We start from the raw sequence: 19,326 nt of genomic DNA, 5'->3' as shown, positions 1-19,326 counted from the left end.
ATACCACCTTAGAATGGCATACATAAGTATTCAATATATATCTTAAAGTATTTTGAAACCCTATGAATGGAATAAAATTGTCTTGGTTTTAAAAGAGAGAAGCTTCAAGGTTAAGGCTTTTGTTATAAATATGATTTTGTTACATTTTTGTTTTGCTCATATTAATGTGGTCATATTAACAGCACAGTGTTTGTAAGCAAAATAAAGATGGAATTTGGTTGGTTCCAAATTCCAAAGATAGAATTTGGTCCCATTTAGAGTGGTGTGGGGAAAAACCCTTCTCACCAGAGGGCTCAATAGAACCACTGTTTTGTGGGGGGTTTTTTGTTTTGTTTTGTCTTTTTTTTTTTAAAGGAACAATTGCCTAACTGGCTTCCAACAGCAGCCACGAATAGATAATAAGGGAAGAGGAGAAGAACAAAGGGGAAATGCCCCTATAAGAATTAAGTCTGCGGAAAAGTTAACTTTGCCTACTATTAAAACCATGCTGCCAAAGACTATATGTCCATTTTATAATATTTGTTGACCTGAGTACTTTTATTTTTTTTAAGATTTATTTATTTTTATTGCAAAGTCAGATATGCCGAGAGAAGGAGAGACAGAGAGAAAGATCTTCCATCTGATGATTTACTCCCCAAGTGATCGCAACAGCCTGCACTGCGTCAATCCAAAGCCAGGAGCCAGGAGCTCTTCCTCTGGGTCTCCCATGCGGGTGCAGGGTCCCAAGGCTTTGGGCCATCCTCGACTGCTTTCCCAGGCCACAAGGAGGGAGCTGGATGGGAAGCGGGGCTGCCGGGATTAGAACCGGCGCCCATATGGGATCCCAGCATGCTCAAGGCGAGGACTTTAAGCACTAGGCCACTGCGCCAGGCCTGGATTGAGTACATTTCACTAAGTGGTCCAAACAAAAAATACATTCAGAATGTGTACTATTTGTTTTTTCTAAAGTTTTTAAGAATTTTTCTAATTAATTTCAAATTAATTAGAGAAATCCTTTCTAATTAATAACTTATAAGATATTAATGATAATGGAATGAGTTCAATATGGAAAATGCAGCATTCTTAGCTATCCTTCAGTGAATGTATATATGCATTAGTAAGATATCATTGGTAAATAAAACCTGTATACTCATAAAGATGCTGTATAGTATGATTTTTTTGTATAAATACACATTGTGAAATGGTTAAATCAAGCTAATCAGGGAATATTTATTATTTTAATGTTTTATTTGTACCAGAAGCTGTGAAAGGGGTAAGCTTTAGATCAAATGTTGGGACTACAGAATTTAATAACACTATCTCATGATCTCTTCCTATCAGCATAAAAAATTGGGTGTCTTTACAAATTAAACATCTGTAATTGTCAGCAATTTTTCTGGAATATATCGTTTCAAAAGTAATTTTATTTTATAGGTTATTTTGTTTAGGTTTCTTTTGGGAGCTTAATTGTTTTTTTATTTAATTTTTGATGATGTTTACATAGTTGATCGGGGTAGGAAGGGTTGAGGTTATTGTTTACAAATTTTCTTTTTCTTCTTCCTGTATCTGGGGAGAGGGGGGATACAAAGGGAGAAATACGCCCAGCCTCCCATACCACCTCAGTACCTGGGGATGGAGAACAGCCACCAATGTCATCCCAGGGTCCCCACTGTGGAGCGTTTTCTGAGGGTTCTGCCCCTGTGGTTTCGGTAGTTCTGAGATGCTGCTGATATCACTGCTCCAAGGATGAAGGAATCCTTCCAAGGTCAATTGGTTGTCATAGTCCACCTCCAAGTCTCCATTCACCCAGAAATTTGCTGTCAAGCTTCACTGGGGTAGTTAATCTGTTTGTTCTGCCCTCCTTCTGCAAACCAATGGGTGCTGCAGCCCAGTCCAGCCCTGCCCACCACAGTCTCAGCCCTCATGTACACTAGGGGAGCCACTGTCCAGTAAGAGTGACCCCCAATTATGTCCACTGGACCAGCCCCCAGCTCTGGTTCCTGTGCCTGCCAGCATGAGCAGTAGACTAGTCTGGTCTGCCCCACATCTCACTCAGCTTTCATACACATCATTGGGCACTAAAGCCTGACTCAACCCAACCAACTCCACCCTCTACCCACACTCATGCCAGCAGGTGCCACCACCTTTCCAGCCAGGCCGACCACCATGCTCCTTAGTGGGAGTTGTAGCTCATTAGTGACGTGCCACAGCCTCCCCACTGGACCCACTCCCTGCCCCAAATCTTGCACTCTCCAGGTGGTTTTGCAGTCTAACTTGACAGGACTTGCCCCCAGTCCCAGCACTCGCCAGATGCTGCTGCAACAAAGCCCAATCTGCCTTCCATAACTCTGGCTCATGCCTACACCAGTGGATACGATGGGTCAGCCCAACCTGGCTCTACCCATAACCCAGTTCAATGTAGGCCAACAGGTATTATAGCCCTGCCCAGCCTGGTCTGCCCACAGTTCCAGCTCTCATGCTCACCAGCAAGAGCAGTGGCCCAGCAGGGCAGTCCTCACTACTCCCCTAATGGGCTCACACACCTTCCCCCTGGTCTCACATGTGCTTGTGCCTGCTGTGGCCCAGTCTTGTATGGACTGTCCCACCTCAGCATTTGCTGGCAGGTGCTGTAGCCTGGCCTGGCCCCAACTGTTCCCATTCCAGCTCATGCTGGTGGGAGCTGCTGCCCAACTCAGTGCAGTCAGCCCCCAGTCCTGGCACTAATGTGAGCTGGCTGATGTTGTGGCCTTGACCTAACCTTGCACCCCATACTGGTTGTTAAATCTGCCAGTAGGTGTTATGAACTGGGCAAGCCTGCCTGCCCACAAACCTGAGACACACATATGCCTGCAGATACTGCAACCTGACCTGGTCTGGGCTGTTCCTTGCCTTGGTCCTTGCACTCACCTGCAGGGACTGTGCCTTGGCAAAGGAGTTCCCTAAACTTCCTCGAACAGGTCTACCCTCTAGTGGCAGATGTCATGCATACCAGTGGGTCCTTGGCCAAGGCTGACTTAGTCCACCATCTGTCCTAGCAGGAACAGTGGCCTTACCCAACTGACCCACATCCATTCTGGTTCATACTATTGAGTGCTATAGGCCAGCCATACCTGGTCCACACCCTGACACAGCTTTCTTATGACCCAGTGAAAGCCAAGACATAGCCCAGAGCATTCTACACCCACTCTGGCTGTCATTAGCACCAGTGGATGCTGGAGTCTAGCCCATGCTGGCACACCACACACATAGTCCACAACCATGCCAAAGAACATTACAGCCATGTCCAGCCCAGACCATCATCCCCATTCCAGCTCTTGCACTCACCAGTGAGGACCAGAAACTAGCTGGGGCATCCCCTTATCTCTTCAAGCAGGCCTTTTTGCATGTGCCAGTGGTTGCTCTGACCCAGTTCTGCATAGCCCACCCCCTGTCATGGTTTTTGCCAACAGATGCTGTGACCTAGCCTGATCTATCCCACTCTCCATCCTGATTCATGCAAACCAGTAGGTGTGATAGACTAGCCCAGCATGACTCACATTCTAGCTGACTTCTGCACTTGCCAGTGAGCTAAGGTTGGCCTGGTCCTGCCCGGTCCACCCGCTTCCAAAACCAACCCACACATTTGCCAAAGGGTGGAGATACCCTGCCCAGTCTGACCAACACCCAGACCTGAATCACATGCTCACCAGCAGGAGCTACAACCCACCAGGGGAGTTTCCCAAGTTCCCCCATAAGACCCACCTCCAGACCCAGATCTTGCACATGCCAGCAGGTGTTAAGCCCTTACTAGACATAGTCTACTCCCTCCGTCCCAGCCTGTGTATGAGAGGTGGATGTTGTGGCCTGCCCCATACCATGTTCTTGGATGTACCTGTAGGTACTGTAGCCAGGACCAGCCCTGCCTGTACCCAACCCCAGTGCCCATGAGGGTTCCATGGTCATGCCTAGCTCAGCCTGTCACCACCCATACCTCCCATCAAACTGGCAGAAATTGCAGACCCACAGGGGTGGCCCACATATCTGCTACACCATCTGCCCCTAGACACAGCTCTGTTGTGAGCTGATTAGTGCTATGGCCCAGCCTAACATTTCTCATCCCCTGTTCTGACTCTCACTGGTGGGTACTGTGATCTAGCTCTGCCAGGTAGGCCCCCAGCCCTAGCTTCAGTGTGTAGCAGTGAGTGATATTCTGCATTGATTAATCCTAACTACCCCAGCTTGGTCTTCCACACGAGCTGGTGCTTAGATCTGACCCTTAAAGGTCCTCATGTTTCTCCCTCAAGTTTACACCTTCAAGTGCTCAAGGGCTTTGCCCAAAACCATCTGCTTCAGGCCAACCCGAGCCCCTAACCCAGGGATAGCTGCCCTCTCAGGCTCTGAACACCTGACGGGTCAATGCTCCCAAGCCTCCAGATCTGAGCCCCACAGCTTGGGACCTTTACTCTGTATTCTTACTTGAAGTAAATTTTATAGTCTCTCACTTTTAAATTAAAGTACAGGAATAAGTATGCTGAAAAGTTCATTACTGTCAGACTTTCAAGTCATATAAACTCAATCAACTGTGTTTATTTTCTTTTTTTAAGACGTATTTAATTGAAAGGCAAGGTTATGGAGAGAGAGGAATTGACAGGAGAGACATCTTCCATCCTCGGGTTCACTTTATTGTATTTAATAAATGCAGAAGAAAGGCTACAGTGCTAATCAAGTCCTTCCTGTAGGATGAGGGAGAGACTGGGAGAGACTTCAAAGGATGAGTGAGTAATCCTTGCTTCTCAGTGCCCCATGGAAGCACAACTCACAGAGGTTTACACTGATAACCACTCATTCCTGGCCACCCGTAAGACCTATGGTCTGCCTTAGTGGTTGTATAGTTAGTGACAGGAAAGTTTCTAAAGCCTGTCTCCCCCACCTGCCAAAAAAGCAAGATACTCTTCATTAGAAGCTATGGTTTATCAAATATTAAACAGAGAGTTCAGTGGGAAATTTCTCCATCTTCCAGAAGGAGAAGTGGGTCAAGTCCTGGTTCTGATCTTTATCTGTTCTCGTCCCTCCCCTTAACTTCTCACAGGAAGTCCATTTATTCATTCTTACAATGTGCAAATAATCCCATTTGACCCATAGGACAGGACCCATTAAAAGATTACCTGTGTGGGGCCTGGCGGCATGGCCTAGCGGCTAAAGTCCTCGCCTTGAACGCTCCGGGATCCCATATGGGCGCCAGTTCTAATCCCGGCAGCTCCACTTCCCATCCAGCTCCCTGCTTGTGGCCTGGGAAAGCAGTCGAGGACGGCCCAATGCATTGGGACACTGCACCAGAGTGGGAGACCCGGAAGAGGTTCCAGGTTCCCGGCTTTGGATCAGTGCGCATCGGCCCGTTGCGGCTCACCTGGGGAGTGAATCATCGGATGGAAGATCTTCCTCTCCGTCTCTCCTGCTCTCTGTATATCCGGCTTTCCAATAATAATAAAATCATTAAAAAAAAAAAAAAGATTACCTGTGTGTAAGCATTCAGTAAGGTGGAAGGACATTCTTTTCATTATCATTGTTCCCTTAATTCATTTTCTAGCATTGCCTCCAGAGAGTTTTCATTGGCTAAGTTACTACAGGTGGTGTTGGGTAGCTTTGCTTGTGTTTCTTTTTTTATTTTATTTTTATTATATTATTTATGTATCTGAGGTGAAGGGGGATATTGAGGGAGAATCCCCACCCAGTCTCCCACCCGCCCAAGGTCCCAGATGTGGGGCATGCTGAGATACTTGCTCAAGTGGTCTTAATAGTCTTCCAGTTATGGATCGCTGCCAGTCACATCCCTCCCAGCTCGATTAGGTCATTGAAGAAGCCACTGACTGTCACAGTCCATCATGGAGTCTTCGTATGCCCAGTATTTCGCTGCCCAACGTTTAACTAAGGTGGTTGATTGACCTGTTCCGTCCTCCGTCCTCTCCTAGCCAGGGCTCTGAGTCCAGCAGTTCGATTGGGGAGATCACCAAAGAGACTTAGAGGTATTCCCAGATCAGATTCCCACATGTTCCAGCTAGCACTGGTTCCAGCACAGTCCATCGCCACAATCAGTTGGTGGTTGCAATCGCTGGGCTGGCTCCGTTCTCAGTCCCGACTTGCACTGGAGCCAAGGGTGTTACAGTCCAGCCTGGTTCTGCCCAGCATGCACTCGACTCTTTCATCAACCAGTGGGGTCTGCAGCCCAGTCGGGGTGACCCACAATAACCGCCACCAGGCCCGCCCCTCACCCTGGCCTGCCAGTATACACAGCAGACTAGTCCAGTCTGTCCCACTTCCCATATGGCTCTGATACCTGTCAATGGGCACTGAAGCTTAGTTCCCTCCAACCAACTCAACTCTCCAGCCCTCACGGATATTGCTGAGCGCCTCTCCTTCTGGCCACCCCAGCCCCTGTCCTAGTTTTCATGCCCTCTCGTGGGAGTAGTGACCCAAGAGGGGGAACCCCACCACTTCCCTCTTGGGTCTCTCTCAGCCCCAGTTTATGATCTCTTTGGGTGGTTCTGTGGTTTGACTTGAGAGAGTTAGCTCCCAGTGCCAGCTTCTGCCAGCTGTCTGCGGTTAAGCCTAAACAACATTCACCCACTCCAATTTATGCTAGAACCGGCAGGAATAATCAGCCCAAGCTGGCTTTTCCCTGTTCTAGTCCACGTGCGGCGCTCAGGTGTTGCAGCCCTGCCCAGTCTGGTCTGTCCCCATCCCATCCCACACTATCCAGTGAGAGTAGCTGTCCGGCGAGGGGACCAGCCCCTCCATCCCCCCGCTGCTCTGCCATCTCCCTTCCTGGTTCTCACGCGTGTTGGTTGGGTGCTGCATTCTAATCCAGTACAGGTAATCTCACCCTGGAATTCCATATCATGCACTAGTTTTAGTCGCGACCAAACCTGGCCCCACCCACACTCTCCTCTGGTGTTCGGATTTGCCAGTGGATGACATGAACTGATTCAGCCTGGTCCGCCCCTGACCCATGCCAAATGTATGCCAGTGGGAAACTTTCCATGGCCCATTCGAGGCTGTTTCCTATCATACTTCTTGCGCTTATTTTGCGCATACCAGGGGGTCCATGAGCCAGCCCTTCTCAGTTCACCTTCTGTCCTAGCAGGAACAGTGGCTTTTCATGGCTGGCTTTCGCCCCACTCTGGTTCCTGTTGCTGGATGACTCAGCCCATCCATGGCTCGTCCATACCCATGTATAGCTCACACATGGCTCAGTAGGGGATTGAGACCTAGCCAAGTCAGTCCCACATCCACCCTGGTTCCCCAGGACACCAGATGGTGCTGGGGTCTGGCCCAGCCCGGTGCATCCAATCCCAGCCATACTAGTGTCATGGGAGACCACTACTGTTTCCTAGCCAGAACGCAGCCCCCATTCCAGCACTCGTGTCCCTTGGTGGGAACCTCAACCCAGCTAGGATGTCCCCCCCGCTGACCAAATGGCCTGCTCCATGGCGGCAGATCACGCACCCGACAGTGACTGTTCTGACTCAGCTTGCCTCAGGACCTCTCCTGTCTTGGCCTCTACCAGAGACACCATGGCCCAGTATCCCCGATTAAAGTAGACCTGCAGGTGCAAGCACAAAGAGTTACATGTCCCTATCACTGGCAGCCGCCAGGAATTCATGTTTCACCTATACTAAAGTTGGCCTAATTCATGAGTGTCCCTGAGCAGCTATTACAAATAATAAAAGTCCCAGAGCTCGCCGCTGGGCGGCCAGCAGGCAGAGCCTGGCACCAATTGGTGCACTGGCCACCCGAAGCCATGGCGGCAGGACGGAGCTGGATTAGTCCAGCTCCCAAATTGCCCTCATGGTTTGCGAACCAGCTTTGCTTGTGTTTCATCTGAAAGGACAGACGTGGATCAGACTGGACACCAGGGTTGGGGTACAGTCTCACAGTTGCTTTGTTGTGTCTGCATCGCTAATCCTGCCTCTTCACAGAACTCAGTCACTGCTGAATGTTCTAAAAAGCACTGGAAGCTCTAGTTTGTCCATCATGAGGTGCAGCATATTGTCCAGCTACAGGTTGTCCAGCCACAAGGCGTCTACCTTTAAATGCAGCATGTTGAGATGCACCCTTGCATATGTTTAGGCAGAGACAGGAGAGGCAAGGGGGAAAGGATGGGTGGCCACTGGCAGCAGGAGATGTTTCTCCGGATGAACACTTCTGCTGGGCATCCAACTGCAGACTGATGAGTCCTGAAGCATAGCAGTTAATTTTTTTTTCTTCAAAAAGAGAAAGGCATTAAGCATTAGATGCTCCCTCACCAGCACCACGGCTTTTTATCTTCTGACCACAGAAAAACATGGGGCTGGTTTCGTATTCTCAGGAGGAACCTTCAGCTAAGTTATTATTCCATTCCCCTCCAGCCTTTCACTCAGCACAAGCGAAAAGGAGTGAAAACTCTTTCCATTAAAAAGAGAGAGAGTGAATCAGCAGATGGAAGCTATTCCCCCCCCCCCCGTCTCTCCTTGTCTCTGCAAATCTGCCTATCCAATAAAAAAAAAGGAAGGAAGGAAATAGGTTGATGAACTAAGCCATCTAGCAAATGGATACACTTAATAGTGACAACAGTATTTGGAATCTGACAACTGTTTTGGTTGTCCCACCCTTGTGTCAATGAAAAAGAAAGTGACTTATTAGGGCCATTCGTGTAAGGGATGTAACCAATAAGTATATATTGTACTATTAGTATACTGAACGTTGTTGGAAAAAGACAAAAATGGTTTTAGGAATTTATTTATCTTATTTGAAGTCCAGACTTCAAATAAGAGATAGATCAAGAACAAGAGAGAGAGAGAGTGAGAGTGAGATGGAGAGAGAAAGAGATCTTCTATCCACTACTTCACTCCCCAGATAGCCACAAAAGTCAAAACTGAGACAGGAAGAAGCAGAAACCGGAATTCCATTCATGTCTCCCACCTGATGGCAGAAGCTCAAGGACTTGGACCAGCTTCCCCTGCTTTCCCTGGCACAAGAGCAGGAAAGTGAATCACACGTGGAATAACCAAGACTTGAACTGGCGCCAGATGGGATGCCAGTATCCTAGGCACCAGCTTAACCCACTGTACCACAGTTCAACCTCAAGTTTTTATTTTTGGTGTTACCAAAATCACAAAATGTTAATAGAAAAGGTGCGGCCTAGTTTCCTTTCCCATCGAATGGTAGTTCCTGGCAACAGCTTTGCCAAATCAATGACAATCAGTGAATTTCATTGTATCTGTTTTTGACTCTTGCTACAAAATGTCCTATCCGAAGAGAAAATGAGCATCAGGAAGATCAAAATCCCGATTTTATGTCACTTCAAATACAGATCTCTTAGGCCGTGCAAATTAGTACCAGTAAGTACAGTTTGAAACTTGAATAAAAGTGCATTACTTTCCAACAATTGGTACTGAACATGCAGCTGCTGACAGCTAGAGCCATTGGGGGTGATTAGATGTTCTCTTGCTATAACTTTTGGAACATTTTGTATCATTTGGGGAAACCTTAGATGTGTCTTTCAGCCATGCTGTGTAAGATGAATTTCTCCTAATAGGCTGCCTCATTGTTATTACACATGAGTTCAGCATGAGTAGTCAAAAAGGTAATATAACTGCTAATGGCACTCATTGCAAATAGATCGTGGAGTAGCTTAGGTTAACATAAACACCAGTTTGTGAAGTTCTGGGACTGGCCACAATTAATCTCAAATAGAATCCAGACAAAGATGAAAATCCATAAACATCATGAAGAGCATGTGCTAGTTAGTTAAAGGAAAAGTGGAGAATTATTTTTTCTTAAATACTTTAAACTGCAATGTGGGAAATCGTGTGTGTGTGTGTGTGTGTGTGTGTGTGTGTCACTGTAAGTGCCCTCACATTGTCCTCTTTCTTTTTAGGTAACACATTTTAACACTTATTAGAATGAAAGGCTTGCTGGCTCTCCTAAATAAAAAGTAATGAATAAAAAGTAAAAAGACCATACTGCAGCAGCTAAGCAGACAAGGGCTAGCACCAAAAAACAAGGGAAGAGGTATTCGGCTTCACTCACACAATTTCTTTCCATTTTAGCTCGTACTTATAAGACAGAACCTGAAATATGTCCTCCTCTGTCTGGCTTATTTCATTCTACGTGATGTCCTCATTTCCAACCATTTTACTGCAAATGATAGAATTTCATTCTGCTTTATAGCTAAATAATACTCCATTGTACATTTATATATTACATTTTTGTCCATTCTTCTGATGACAGATACCTTGACTAATTCCATATTTTGACTATTGTGAACAGTACCGCTATAAAAATGGTAGTACAGGTATCTCTTTGATACAATGTATCCATGTCTTTGGGGGTATATACAGCCAGTATTGTTACTGTAATATTATAAGTAACATTTGCTTTCAGTTTTTCAAGCAATCTCCACACTCTTTTCTATAGAGGCTTTCATTCATTCCCACTAAAGTGTGTGAAAACTCCCCATTCTGCTCACCCTCCCCAGCATTTGTTGCTCTGTAACTCTTGTGTAATCACAGATCTGAGAGGAGTGAGGTACATCTTATTCTGGTGTTGATTTGCGTTTCCTTGTTATCTAGTGATTTTGATCGTTTTGCCAAACACTTGTTAGTCATTTGTATTCTTTTTGAGAATTGTCTATTCATTCCCATTGCCCATTTCTTTCCTGGATAGTTTCTTTTTCAGTTGAGATTGGGGAGCAAATTCCTGTACAGTTTAGTTATTCATATCAACTGACAAACTCCCCCTCGGGAGGTTCTTTATGTATACTGGTCATGTTTGTAAACTCTCTAATCTACAACTGACAGCTGAAATGAGGTCATAGATATGTGACATTCAATATTCTTTTTTAAATCATGCATCGTGTAATGGCAAAATCCCCCAGTTGTATCCAGTGCTTAAAGTATAACACAGACTCATAGAAACAGCCATAAACCTATTGCTCAATCTAAGAATTAGGGTGCAACTACTGTTCTACCATTGAGGCTACCTGAAATCTCCCTCCCTGTTGTCGTCCCTCCACTCAGCCAATTGCTGTCTCAGTGTTCGGGGTTTGACTGCTTTCTCAACCTTTAATTCAGTTGATCTTTCACTCTATTATTTCCCTTATTTTTTTCCCATAAGATATATGTATGCAGTCTTTAAATTTTATTGCTTGGTTTTATGCCTTATAAAAATATACATCACATTTTATATGTTCTTTGGTTGCTTATTTATTTAGCTGTATTACACAAACACATATATAGGCAAGTCTTGATATTAAAAGGCATGAATTTTCACGCCAAGTTTCTCGCTCCCTAGAGATGGTTGCATTTCAAGAACCACTTGCTTTGCTCATCTGTGAGAGGTAGCTCCTCAACTGTTAAAGTTTTATCAAGAGATTGAAGCAATTCAAGCACATCTTCAGCATCCTCTCCTAATTCTGGTTCTCATGCTGTTTCTCCCACATCTGCAGTTACGTGGAAGTCTTGAATCCCTCAAAGCCATCCATGAGGGTGAGAATCAATTCTTCTAAACTCTTGGCGTTTTGCCTTCCTCCTCTGAACTACCAGTGTCTTCCATAGCATACAGAAAGGTGAATCTTGTCCAACAGGCTTTCAATTTACTTTGCCCAGACCCACCAGAAAGTCTGTAATGAGGTCATCTATCCCCTAATGAAATGTATTTCTTAAATACTGAGACTTGAAATTTGAAATGACTCTTTGACCCGTGGGCCATAGCGTGGGTATTGTGTTAAGAGGCATGATGACAACCCTAATCCCACTGCTCATCTCCATCCAAGCTCTTGGGTAACCATGAGCATTGTCAGTCATTTGAAAGTCATTTTGGCTTCTTAGCCATCGGCCTTCATAGTGCACTTAAAACAGCCAGCCACATTGTAAATGGATTTGCTGTCAAACAGGTTTTTTTGTTCCACCAGACAGAATACATTTGGTATAAACCTTAAGGGCCCCACAAATTTAGGAATTTCAAATAATTGTTTGCTTCAACTTAAAGTTGCCTTAACATCCCTAACAAGAAACTTATTAGCTATGAAAGTCTTAGATAGCATCTATTTCCAATAGAAAATTGTTTTGTTTACATGGAATATTTGTTTACTGGAATCACCTTCCTCAAGAATCTTAGCTAAGTCTGCTGGAAGATCCATCAGTCTTCTACAGGAGCATTTGTTGCTTTATTTTCCTTGGCATTTGCATATTATGGTCCTTCCTTAAACCTCATGAACAAGCAGGTGCAGCACTTTTTTCTGCAGCTTTCTTATCCCTCTGAAGCTTTATAGAATGAAAGTTAGGTCCTTGCTCTGGGTTAAAGGAATAATTTAACCTTCTTTAGCCTGATTTGATCTTCTCTCCAAACCACTCAAACTTTCTCCTTTTTAGTAATAAGGCCGTTTTGCTTTTATGTGTTCTCTGGAGCAGCACTTTTAATTTCCTTCAAGAGACTTTCCTTTGCATTCACAACTTGGCGAACCTGTGCAAGAGGCCTAATTTTAGCCTCACTCAGCTTTTTGGACAGGAATCCCTCATTGAGCTTAATAATTTGCAGCATTTGACTTAAAGTGAGAGATGAATGTCTTTTACTTGAACATCCTGAGGTCATTGTAAGGCTATTAATTGGCTTGATTTCACCATGATTGCGTCTCAGGGAATAAGGGAGGCCCACACAAAGGGGAGGAGACCAGAAAATAGCCAACCAGGTAGTGGAGCAGTCAAGAGGCATATGATCTTTAACAAGTTCATCTTTCACGGGCACTCCAAAACAATTGCCATGGTAATAATAAAAATTGCTGATTCACCGATTACCCTAACAGATATAACAATAATGAAAAAAATAGAAATATTGTCAGAATTACCACTGTGTTTCATAGAGGAGTGGAGGACCACCTGCTGCTGGGAAACGTGCTGCCAACAGACTTACACAGCAAAGTGACCAGCAACGTGCAATTTGTACAAAACACAACACTTGCAAAGGCAGCTAAGTGAGGTGCACTTCCTTCAGTGCCTTCTGCAGAGTCTCGCTGCCACAGCCTGCTTTGGCCCACCTCATCAACACAACGCTTTCAATTTTTTTTTTCAATTCTTTTTTGGTTGTCACTTGCTCAGGCTGGCTCCCCAGCTAGAGGCATCGTTTGCTCTCTGTATCTTCTTACCATGCGCAATCTGACTGACCCCTGCAGCAACACTGGCCAATGTTTAGCATTTAACTGAGCACCCAGCACCTGGCCTCCCACACACATCTGGCCAGCCTGCTTTAGAGGAACCGTAGGGGTCCATATTCCATCCTGGGGGGATGATCTTGGGTTAAGAAAGATACTCTGAATGCAGGAGCTCCTGGTGTTTGTGGAGTTATATCAGAGGCTGTTAATAAAGGTCTTATTCCATGAGCACAATGTGACAGTTAAGCATCCAAGGTAGTATAGGAGAACTTGAAAGAGAATAATCTCTAGCTGCTTACAGAACACTTAAATATATTTATTTTCACTGGAAATGCAGATTTAGAGAGAAGATAAGACAGAGCAAAGATCTTCCACCTGCTGGTTATTCCCCAAATGGGCACAATGACCAGAGCTGAGCTAATCCAAAGCCAGAACCCAGGAGCTTCTTCCCTGTCTCCCACATGGGTTCAGGGTGGCAAATACTTGAACCATTCTCTGCTGCCTACCCAGGCCACAAGAAAGGAATGGGATTGAAAACGGAGCAGCCAGAAACAAACTGACACCCATGTGGGATGCTGGAGCTTGGAAGTAGAGGATTAGCCAGTTGAACCATTGAGCCAGCCCCAATATATGATTTCTTTATATAGTGAAGTATCTTTGATAATTGTCAGATGAGTGCCATTGCGTGTTAGTTTTAATAAACTGCCATGCCACAGGAATTCATTCAGAAGCTTTTGTATGGACATTTGGTATAGCGGTTGAGCAGCTACTTGAAATACGTCCAGGTTAAGGCCTGCACTCTGCTGGCGCAGGCCCTGAGGGGCCGCAGGTGGCGACTCAGTCAGTGGTTTCCTCCTGCACCGGAGTCCTGCACTCAGTTCCTGGCTCCCAGCTTTGTCCTCCCCTGCCCTGGCAGTTGTAGGCATTTGAGGAACAAACCAATAGACAGCAGTTGCTTACTTGCTCATTCTGTTTCTCTTCATCTTTCTTTGCCTCTTCCTGTTCCCCTCAGTCCCTTCTTGCTTTCCTTCTCAAATAAATAAATAAATAAACAATTCTAAGTTATTGCCTTTGTGTTAGACCCAAACTTAAGATATAATGTGCTGACAAGTCTTCCCCTACTTTAAGCAACAGACTGATCAGTTCTTCCCCATGAATGAAATAAAACTTAAACCTTAACAGGTAGGGCCATAACTCCTGAGTCAGATCAAATCTCATTGCATCTCACACCAGAGTCTCTCTGATGCCTGGTTAGTGATGCAGGGATTTAAACCTGTTCAAGTTGTTTGTCACAGGCAACAATGAGCTGAGTATTGTAAATCCTTTTCCTGTGCTGCTGTTTACACTGAAATATACTGACCCAAATGAGGTTTGACTCCCACTGCAAGAAGTGATGATAGGAGAAAACAGGATGTATTTGTAGACGGAATTCATTGACATTCTGTATTTCACCTATTCTTATGGAAGAGTCACTGAAAGAACAAATTTTATGTGAAGAAGCCAGAAAACCTCCTCCTCACCTAACACAATGTTTTTGCTCTCTCAGTTTAATGGTTAATAAGAGTTCCCTGGTATTGAACAAAACTGAGTCACGCTCACGTCTCAGCATTTTCTCCTCATTGAGTTTGATACGTTGTCCATCTGGGGCTATAGGTGTCTCACCAAATTCTTCCCAGGATCCCAGTGGATTTAAGGGTATGTCCTCAGAAGATGGCTCATGTCTTTGAAACAGCACGTTCTGTCTTATATTATAGGGTACACATTTATACACTGTAGTCCATGGGAGCTCTCAGTTCCATCATAGAAGACCTGGGGTTCCCCCTGAACCTCCTAAGCATTGTGGTCACCCCCTGCTCTGCAAAAGGAATCTTAGAGTGTGCTCAGGGCTGAGCTTTCCCACCCTGACTCACTTGCCATCCTCCTAGCCTGATAGGAGTTCAGTCACGTCACACACACCCCCAAAACGCTAGTGGTCAAGTCCTAACCCCAGTACCTCCAAATGCAATCTGCTTAGGACATAGAATTGATGGAATTAAAATTATTAAGACAATTTCCTTCCAGAATAGAGGGGCATAATCAAGTATAGCCTGTGTCCTTATGAGAAAGAGAAATTTGGAGACTTCTACAAATGTAGGATGAGGTGCCCTGTGGACATCAAAGCCTAGGTCTGGATGACACAGCTACCAATCAATACACACCAAAAGATTTCCAAAAAAAAAAAACCCAGAAGCAAACAGAATGCCATGAAATAGATTCTCCTCTTGTCCCTCAGAAAGAACGTCACCCTGGCAGCATGTCAGTCTAAGTCACCTGCAGCCCTGGGAGAGCGTAAATGTCTGTTTGTGTCACCCAGACTGTGGTGCTGTTGTGACAGCCCTAACAGGCGCATACTTAAAACTGTTCTTGAAAGAAAGTAGGGAAATTACAAGGTTATTATTATCAGTTCATAAGAGCAGAAATGACAACTTTCTGTAACAGAAAAATTAATCATTTTTAGACTTCTCACTTGATAGCCTTCTGATTGTTAAAACCATAACTGCCGTGTGTAACAATAATAGAAGGTGTCTGATGGAAATGTGTTGCTTAAATGAGTGATGCATGTTACACTGATGGGTGGTTGACAGATAAAGTTGAGAGAACGAGGCCCTGTTACAGGGAAACAGACTCAGAGCTAGGTATAATCCAAACATGTTGGTGCCAAGGGCCTGATGCCCAAGACTTGTGCTTTGACATGAAGCTAAACATACAATAGAAGGTACTGAAGACAAGTGTTAGAATAATCATGGGCCAATTTTCTATTCATAAAGAGGAGCCCATAGATCTTACCCCTGCATAGCTACAGTCAGAATTGAATACCAAGTAGCAGTCATACCTGAATGTGAAAGTGATGATGAAGTATATACTGATCTGGAGGCTTGTGAGAGGAAACTGGAAGAGCACTAGTTTTGAAGCAAGGTGGAATATGTATTTCTGATTCTACTGCTTCAGTTATATGACCCTCAGCAAGTCATTTAACATGCAAGACTGCTGATGGTCTGGAAAATGGGGAAATTTTGACCTCCCTCAAAGAGCTTGTCTGAGGATTAAGTGACATAATGCTGGTAAATCAAGCTACATGCTATTCTCAATAACATGTTAGATAATACAGGTGTTATGCAGTAAGTCGTAGCTGTAAATTTTGTGTCTGTCCTTGGTATGCACACATTACTTCTGCATTCCAGCGAGTCACTTTGACGGTTCAGCCTAGAAAATCCAATCATTGGAGTGAATGGTAGCGATGCTGGTGAATCCTAAAAGAAGTTAGAAATTGCTTCTAACACTTTTTTCTTTTCTTTCTTAGTTTAACCACAAAGTATATGAGCAGGTTGTGAAGCCTTAAAATACAGTGATACAGCAAAAACTTGGGTTGCAGTGAGCAATGGTTCAGGTTAACCCAGATGCATGCTCACTTATCATTATTAAGGGTAAATTAGAAATAAAATAGGCTCTGTACATGCTGAGGTACTTTGGGGATAATGTTTTCAAACATTAAGGCTACACAAGAGAACCTCCTCAATGCCCAGACAGACTCCTGAGCTCACTGGAATGTAGACCATGCTTTTAAACTTGGTTTTATCAGTATAGACTCCATGTTCTCTGAAGAAGGCAGCTGGGGAGACTTGAAAATGCAAAATAGGAAGAAGGCCTCAAAGAGCAAAGTGCATTTCCTGATCATCACAACAAATCCCTGAGCATCCTTTTCTTGCAAGGAATAAAATTAACCTGTATTTGATTTCCAGTCAACTTTCTGAAAATTATACCCAGTAGTGTGAGGTTTAAAATCACAATTTTGTGGAGAAGGAACAAGCCAATAAGTCAATCATCTGTTGCCAAGATCCAGCTTTCTAAAAGGCTGGATAATGGAGTCTCTGTCACAGCTACCTTCTCTTCCACGGGATGCTCCATTCCTCAGTCTCTCTGGATTCAAACTCTCTAAGTTCAGTATTGCCATGTGTTTTCCTGAAAGGAGGTTAATACTTTCTGATTGGAATCGAGTGAATTACTCCAGGTAATATTCATCAGGCCTCTTCTGCGGACCCTCTGTGACTCCACATTCCCTGTTGTAATTGCCCATTAATCAGCCTTGAGCCTGCCGATAGGAAAACTCATCCACGGGGCTGTGAACTTGATGGGATTAGAACAAATTAGCCTGCAACATGCAATGGCAGGCTCGGGGAATGTGACAAGCCTGGAATGCACAATTTGGTGGGCAGAACACTCTGAAGCAGAAGGACTACAACAAAGTTGTTGAGGTGCGATGTTCATTGGTCTTACATAGTGTGAAATCTGAGCCGCCTTTTATCTGAAAGATAAAACACAGTGCTGGTGTGGCTTAATTCGCATTTTCTAAAATCACTTATTTTATACATAAACAGACTGAAACCCACAGTGGGAAAGTAGCCATGTATAAAATCACAAAGGAATAAGGTCCTATTCTCCTCCTTCCCAAATCAGGAAATTGATCCAGGTCACCACTGGAAGAAAATGGAGCATTTGAAGTATAATGTGTTTGGATTCTAACGTTGCCTTGCAAATAAATTACCTACCCATCCCTCCAGTGAGAGTGGCCATTCTTGCCGCAGGATGCACAGACTTTACAGCGCAGGTCACAGCACTGCCTGGGTCTCTCCCTCCCTCTCTGAGACAGCACCAAGGAGCCATACAGCTCTTTCTTTCCTCTAAGGAAAGACTATTGGCTCTGTCCTCCCAACTAGATGCATCCTCAATACCTAGCATATTTTCTTTCACTTTTTCAAATGCATTTATATATTTGAGAGGCAGAGAAAAGAGAGACTGATAGAAAGCGCCCCTCCTCTACCTCCTCAACTGCCCATAGGAGCCACAGCTATGCCAGGCAGATAGTGGGAGCCAAGAACTTGGAACAGATCTTACGTATGAGTGGCAGGAACCCAACTATTTGAGTGCCCTCCTGTGGTGTGTATCAGTAGGAAACTGGAGTCAACATGGGTGCAGGCATCCCAAGTGACATTCTAAGCACTAGGCCAGATACCTGTTGCTGTTACTCATATGCTCTACTGCTGAAAGACTGGCTGATGGTCATTTCTTCTGCATATGAACAAATAGTGGTTGGCTTGAAATGCACAAAGAGAAAGATGTTTCACATGACAGCATCAGGCAATAACAAAGGAGTTGCTCCACTATGGAGTGACTCACTGCTTCACTAAGACACTGGCCTTCGGAGAACTTGGGCAGAGTATTGCCAGTGCTGCTGTGTCTTGGTTACTCAGGTTCTACAGGAGGCAGAGACTAGGATACTTGATTCCCTGAAATTTCTACCTAACTTGAGACTGAATTTCTTTCAGTTCAAGAGCGGAAAATGCAGCCCTCCTGAGGCCACCAGCAGCTGTGAGGAAGGTGCAAAGTCAGGGCATGGGGCAAGGGAACAATGCTGAGTCTGACTTCTCTCTTGTTCTGGAATATCCTGGTACTCCAGAGGTGGAGCAGCCATTCTTAAATACCTTCACTTGAGACATGCAGAATGTGTCTGTCTTTAGGATCCCGCTTGCCTATACCACTGCAACAGTCAGTGCATAGCTCTGTGGGTGGACGTCTGCTTCTGTCTCTCTGTGTTGCAGAATCACATGTTTGCAAGCTGCCTTCCAGGAGACAGGGATGCCTCCAGGGGCAGAAATGATGGTGATAATTTGATGGCGGTGGCAACCTTTACTCATTACAACCTGTGATTTCCCTTCTTCTGGAAAAGAAACTTGATGCTACTATTTTAGGAATTTGAACATTAAAATTTGCTCTTCCATGTGTTAGCTTTTAAATATGTGTCAGAACTTAACCCCGCTGTAACCCTGCCCAGATTATCACAGAACATTTTCTGAGTGGGTTGTGACATTGCCACCGGAAGAATGGTCTTATTGTGACAATCCTGGCCTTGGCCAGGATGGTCAAGGAACTGGGATCACTTCGTCATGTCCACATCATGTGTGAGTCTTGGAGGGCCACCATTTGACCTATCCTGGAGGCCACTCTGCACATTACTGGGCTTAGGAGCCATTGCGATTGGCTCTCACATGCTGAAACTTGCCCTTGAGTAGCCCAGAGGATGAGCAGTTCCTCAGAGCCCGTACCCCAGGCAGGTCAGCACTTGGCCCACCCAACTTCAGTCCTGA

Source organism: Ochotona princeps, chromosome 1 (genome assembly GCF_030435755.1).
Source record: "Ochotona princeps isolate mOchPri1 chromosome 1, mOchPri1.hap1, whole genome shotgun sequence".
In the NCBI taxonomy this organism is placed as follows: Eukaryota; Metazoa; Chordata; class Mammalia; order Lagomorpha; family Ochotonidae; genus Ochotona; species Ochotona princeps.
Note: the sequence above shows the minus strand (reverse complement) of the source record.